Source organism: Scyliorhinus canicula, chromosome 25, assembly GCF_902713615.1.
Source record: "Scyliorhinus canicula chromosome 25, sScyCan1.1, whole genome shotgun sequence".
Taxonomy (NCBI): Eukaryota; Metazoa; Chordata; class Chondrichthyes; order Carcharhiniformes; family Scyliorhinidae; genus Scyliorhinus; species Scyliorhinus canicula.
The window spans coordinates 10,528,686-10,535,335 of NC_052170.1; the positions used below are offsets into that span (position 1 = coordinate 10,528,686).

Here is a 6,650-nt window from a genome sequence, read left to right on the forward strand (position 1 = left end):
ATTGGTAGAGGGATTGAGTTCCGGAGCCATGAGGTCATGTTGCAGTTGTACAAAACTCTAGTACGGCCGCATTTGGAGTATTGCGTACAGTTCTGGTCGCCTCATTATAGGAAGGACGTGGAAGCTTTGGAACGGATGCAGAGGAGATTTACCAGGATGTTGCCTGGTATGGAGGGAAAATCTTATGAGGAAAGGCTGATGGACTTGAGGTTGTTTTCGTTAGAGAGAAGAAGGTTAAGAGGTGACTTAATAGAGGCATACAAAATGATCAGAGGGTTAGATAGGGTGGACAGCGAGAGCCTTCTCCCGTGGATGGAGGTGGCTAGCACGAGGGGACATAGCCTTAAATTGAGGGGTAATAGATATAGGACAGAGGTCAGAGGTGGGTTTTTTTACGCAAAGAGTGGTGAGGCCGTGGAATGCCCTACCTGCAACAGTAGTGAACTCGCCGACATTGAGGGCATTTAAAAGTTTATTGGATAAGCATATGGATGATAAGGGCATAGTGTAGGTTAGATGGCCTTTAGTTTTTTTCCATGTCGGTGCATCATCGAGGGCCGAAGGGCCTGTACTGCGCTGTATTGTTCTATGTTCTATGTTCTATGTTCTAAGCCTCTGGGATGGGATTTGAACCCGTGACCATTTAATCAGGAGAGAAGAACTCTACCCGCTGCACCACCTTGCAGGGCTGTTCAGGGACAGCGAGGTTGGTGAGGATTTATTTTTTCATTAAAAGAAAACAAACAATTAATTTTTCCTCACCATTGCAAGTCGGGAACTGCTCGTTTGATAACAGATTGCACAAGTAATTCGCTGTGTAATATGGGCAGCAGCTCATTATCACCACGTTCGTTTATTAAAGGGCATGTTTTACTTGATAAACACAAAGGGCATGCACTCGATGGGCTGAGTGGTCCCCTTCTGTGTGAAATGAGTCTTTAAATTCTAGGAGTTCAAACTAATAACCATAACTTGTGATGCGCGATCAATAACTACTGAAACGAGGATGTAGTCCGAATTGAAGGCTTTAATCAACAAGATGTTTCCCCAGCAGCTCGAGTACAGAAAGAAGGCCGGCTGCTGGGTAACACGGGTTCTTATACCCCGCCTCACTGGGCGGAGCTACCTTACGTTCCGACCAATGAAATGCAAACACTTGGGTCAATGAGCAGCGAGCCTTCTCCACCAATGGTAGCTCACACTCCCAGGTACTGTAGTACCTCTAGTCATACTACCACACCTTGACTCCGAATTTTGGCATCAAACGTTCCACAGCAATTTAATCAACCCACAAGTCAGAGTTTCCACACATATCTCTCTACCAAATATCTCTGTCACAAAGCTTGGGATTTACACAACGAATTCACAACCTCCCTCCATATTTGAGCACTGATTATAGTAACCATCCCCGCTTTTGAACCCTGACTGTAAATGCAATGGAAAATCAGAACAACCATTTTGAATACAAAACAAAAGTGGAAAACGCTGGGTAAACTCAGCAGGTCAGGCAGCATCCGCGGAGGGAGAAACAGAGTTAACGTTTCCGTAGCCGGTGCAGACCCGATGGGCCGAATGGCCTCCTTCTGCACTGTAAATTCTATGTAAATCTATGTTTCAGGTCCATATGATCCTTCTACAGGTTTGTTATTATTTAGAATGTGGGTGTATTTATTTAGAGTGTGCTAAATAGCTGGCTTTTAAAGCAGACCAAGGCAGGCCAGCAGCACGGTTCAATTCCCGTACCAGCCTCCCCTAACAGTTACCGGAATGTGGTGACTAGGGGCTTTTCACAGTAACTTCATTCGAAGCCTACTCGTGACAATAAGCGATTTTCATTTCATTTCAAATTGCCCCTTCATTGCAAAAATAATTTTTAAAACTCCACTCTTGCCACACTCAGCAACGGCACTTGTTGCAACCTCCAATGTCTAATGCAAACTCCCGTGCTTTCAAAGCTAGCGCAGAAGAAAAAGCCTGGCTGGATTATTAGCAGAGAAGCAAATTCCAGCGGGTTTCCTGACTTTCTTTGCGCACAGCTCATTTTACTGATGGAGGCGGTTGGGGGCAGAGTGGGGAGGGGGGGTGCCTGCAAACAGCAAGGCCTGTCGCCCTTTGGGAATTGCCAACTTGGCTCTCCATAAGCTTCTCCAGAACCCGACCTACCCCCAATTCGGACTGTGAGCTGTTCTGGGCCATCTTTCCTGTCTGTCCCTTAAGACTGATGGGACTGCGCCTTGGCCCCCACACTCCACGATGGCACGTTACGTCCTGGCAATGCTCCACAATACAAAACCAACCCAGATATTTCCAAATACAGAAAAATGCAGTAAGGCCTCAGAATTCTCTTGTCGATTTGGCAGCTTTTAAAAATGTCTTGACATCCCAATCTTTACATAAATAAACGCGATGGAGACAAACAACTGAAAGTGGAGTGATTTTGCTTAATTTGCCTTCATTTGTGGGTAGACTTTGCTGACTGCATAGATTTGACCAACTGTTTTTGATATATCCAGTGTGGATTGCTCTTGGTAGCTTAAGTACCAACATATTATTTTTTAAAATAAATTTAGAGTACCCAATTCATTTTTCCAATTAAGGGGCAATTTAGCGTGGCCAATCCACCTACTCTGCACATCTTTTGGGTTGTGGGGGCGAAACCCACCCAAACACGGGGAGAATGTGCAAACTCCACACGGACAGTGACCCAGAATGGAACCTGGGACCTCGGCGCCGTGAGGCAACAGGGCTAACCCACCGTGCTGCCCCAGTGCCAACATATTTTACCACATTGTACATATTATGTTGTTGAAACTGAAATGTATTGATCTGCTATTGAACTCTAAAGTTGTTTCTTTGTGGCCGTTGAGTCTATTTCGAGTCAAGTAAGTTCTTGGCGAGGTTCAGTTCAATTGTTCCTCATGCTGCTGTTCAAATCCAGGATTTTTCTCTTTGTCAAGTCTGCTGTTCAGATTAATTCAGTGTTGCGGATACTCTGAATCCTGGCTTGGTTGAATTGCTGCAGAACGCCTTATGCCAAAATTCGGAGTCAAGTATCGGCTGATTGCTGTTGGTGGTAACGTTTTGTGGATTAGTCGAGGCTGATACATTGCTGCTTGCTGATCAGGGTGAATGCGCACAATCGGACAATCTTTCCTTTTCTTTTGGACCTTTGTATGAAGTGTGACAAATGGCCTCAAAATGTTATGCATGTGTTCTATTTAAAATAGGTTGCTGATGGGGGTTTAGTGTCTCGCACATTCTTGCCACCACAATCCCGATCATTTCTTTTTATTCCTTCAAGGTGTTTGGATGGCTGCCAACATCAGCAATTATTGCCCATCGCTAATTGCCCTTTGGAAGGTGGCGGTGTGCTGCCTTCTTGAAACGCTGCAGACCATGTGTTGTAGGTGCACCCACAGTGCTGTTAGGGAGGGAGTTCCAGGATTTGGACCCGGCAACAGGGAAGGAATATATATAAGTCAGGATGGTGAGTGGTTGGGAGGGAAAATTTCACGTGACGGAGTTCCCATGTTTCTGCTGCCCTTGTGCTTCTTGGTGGTATAGGTCCTGAGTTTGGAAGGTGCTGTCAAAGATGACCTGGTGAGTTGCTGCAGTGCATCTCGTAGATGGTAAACACTGCCACTGTGTGTTGGTGGTGGAGGGAATGAATGTTTAAGGTGGCAGAGGGGATGCCAATCAAGCGGGCTGCTTTGTCCTGGATGGTGGTGAGCTTCTTGAGCGTTGTTTGACCTACACTCATCCAGGTAACTGGGGAGTATCACATCACATTCCAGACTTGTACGTTGTGGATGGCGGGTGGGCTTTGAGGAGACAAGAGGTGAGTTATTTGTTGCAAAACTCCAAGTGTCTGAGTTGCTCTTGCAGCTACAATATGTACAGCTTTGGGGCAGCACGGTAGCATTGTGAATAGCCCAATCGCTTCACAACTCCAGGGTCCCAGGTTCGATTCCGGTTTGGGTCACTGTCTGTGCGGAGTCTGCACATCCTCCCCGTGTGTGCGTGGGTTTCCTCCGGGTGCTCCGGTTTCCTCCCACAGTCCAAAGATGTGCAGGTTAGGTGGATTGGCCATGATAAATTGCCCTTAGTGTCCAAAATTGCCCTTAGTGTTGGGTGGGGTTACTGGGTTATGGGGATAGGGTGAAGGTGTTAACCTTGGGTAGGGTGCTCTTTCCAAGAGCCGGGGCAGACTCGATGGGCCGAATGGCCTCCTTCTGCACTGTAAATTCTATGAAAAGCTACACGGCAGTTCAGTTTCTGGTCTGCGGTAATCGCTAAGATGCTGATAGTGAGGGATTCAGCAATGCTATTGCCGTCGAATGTCAAGGGAAGGTGACTAAAAAGAGGAAGAAAAAGAAACGGCATCAAAACCTGGGTCTTGTGACCAGGAGCTGAGTGCCACTGTTTAGAGGAGTCGCCGACAAGGGAGAGGTCCCAGTTAAAGAGAAGAAGAGAAAGTGACTGTAAGCAGAACAGGACTATGTTTGTCAGACCTTAACTGGAGGTGGCTCGAGAAGTCCTATCAATCGAAGGAAGCATCAGAAGGTTGGTGGCTCCAAGCTGCCAGCCTTTGAAACCGGAGCATTTCGTTTAGAGTGACCGAAGATCTGATTCTGTCCTTGTGAGTTGGTGCAGGAGTGCAGACTGGAATCCAGGACAACAGAGTCTCAGAGAGACAAGTGTGAAACCCTGCAATTTGAGCACATTGTTGGTGTTGCCCCAAACTGGAGCAAACTTCAAGGAGAATTTAAAGGTGAGATATTTGAAGGTGAAGCCTGGAATCCCTCTCGACAGAAACAGACTTTCAATGAGATTGGTTGACTCATAGTGTTAACTGATATCTGGGTGGGCTGTTGAGCAATCCATGGACTCTGTCTTGGTCACATTTGCTACTTTGTGCGGTGGCAGGATGTTCGACTACAGCTTGCCTGCTAATCCACATGTACCTCATATTTACCTTGAATATTAGAGTATAAGTTGGACATTGTAAATTGTTTTATCTTTCTGACATTGTATAGTAAAGTTTATTTTTCTTTGTTCGAAGTGTGTGGAATCTTGTGGTTTTATTCCGTTTGGCAAGTGTCTTGAATCTTAATCTTTGTCTACTTTTTAAACAAATGGTCTCAAACGCACACACACCCATTCTGATTCAGCTCCTGAAGAGCAAATAAATTTGTGCCTCCTGACATTGTCTCCTTTTCTGCCAGTGCCTTGATTTAAAATTGATCAACCCCGCAGGCCTCCGAGATCTTCTGCTCCTTCGATTCTGGCCTCTTGTGCAGCCCCAGTTTAATCACTCCAACACTGGCTGCCCTCTGCCCAAAGCTCGGAACAACCTCCCCAAAACTTCTCACAATAATAATAATCTTTATTATTGTCACAAGTACTCTCCTTCGATAGTTCAGCTGGTAGAGCGGAGGACTGTAGATGATTAAAACTGACATCTTTAGGTCGCTGGTTCAATTCCGGCTCGAAGGAAGTCCCCTTCCATTATTGTCACAAGTAGGCTTACATTAACACTGCAATGAAGTTACTGTGAAAATCCCCCAGTCGCCACACTCCGGCGCCTGTTCGGGTACACGGAGGGAGAATTCAGAATGTCCAATTCACCTAACAAGCACGTCTTTCGGGATTTGTGGGAGGAAACTGGAGCGCCCGGAGGAAACCCACGCAGACACGGGGAGAACGTGCAGACTCCGCACAGACATGACCCAAGCCGGGAATCGAACATAGGCCCCTGACGCTGTGAAGCAAATGTGCTAACCACTGTGCTGCCGTGTCGTGCACGACCCCTTCCTCTTCCTTAAAAGTGGCCTCTCTGATGGAGCTCCCCGCATCCCCCTTTTGTGCCTTGCTGTCAGGCCTTGTTTAAGGACGCTCCTATTGAGCAGGAATGTTTAGTAACTTATCTTGTAAATATCGCATGTTAAAACATTTATTTTCGTTGCAATGTTTACATGCGGTGGGAAAAAAATGAGTGCGATGGAGAAACCAAGGCAGTGACTGAAAAGTGGAGCGATTTGCTTAATTTCCCTCCATTTGTGAGTGGATTTTGCTGGCTATTCACACTTGCTTTTCGATGCTATGCCCGGTCTGGGTTGCTCACGGTAACCCAAATTCCAATTCTACAAAATTCCCCGATTTATATTGGGCGAAGTACAATCTGAATCCAATGTGGTTGCTTTGTGGGCGCAGGTTCCAATTACAGTTCAGCAAATTCCGGATGAGGTTCAGTTTAATTACTCCTCTAAGCTGCTGTCTAAATGCGAGTTGTTGTTGTTGTGGAATTCCACATTCCGCTCAGTCTGTACTGACAAACCCAGTGGGACAGAAATTAACTTTTACTTGCCCGCTCTTGGTCGGACCACCTCGTCTTCAATGTTGGCTTTGCAAGTTCGAGCAGGGCAGCACAGCGGTTGGCACTGCTGCCTGACAGCGTCATATAGGGGCTGTTTAGCACACTGGGCTAAATCGCTGGCTTTAAAAGCAGACCAAGGCAGGCCAGCAGCACGGTTCGATTCCCGTAACAGCCTCCCCGAACAGGCGCCGGAATGTGGCGACTAGGGGCTTTTCACAGTAACTTCATTGAAGCCGACTCGTGACAATAAGAGATTTTCATTTTCATTTCAAGG

At 46.5% G+C, this 6,650-nt stretch overlaps 1 non-coding gene across 1 annotated transcript; it reads left to right on the forward strand.

Annotated features, from left to right (window-relative positions):
* Positions 1–5,408: 5,408 nt before the first annotated feature.
* On the forward strand, positions 5,409–5,496 carry trnay-gua. The gene is given in 2 exon segments: positions 5,409–5,445; positions 5,461–5,496. It is a non-coding gene; the product is annotated as a tRNA-Tyr (tRNA).
* Positions 5,497–6,650: the final 1,154 nt, after the last annotated feature.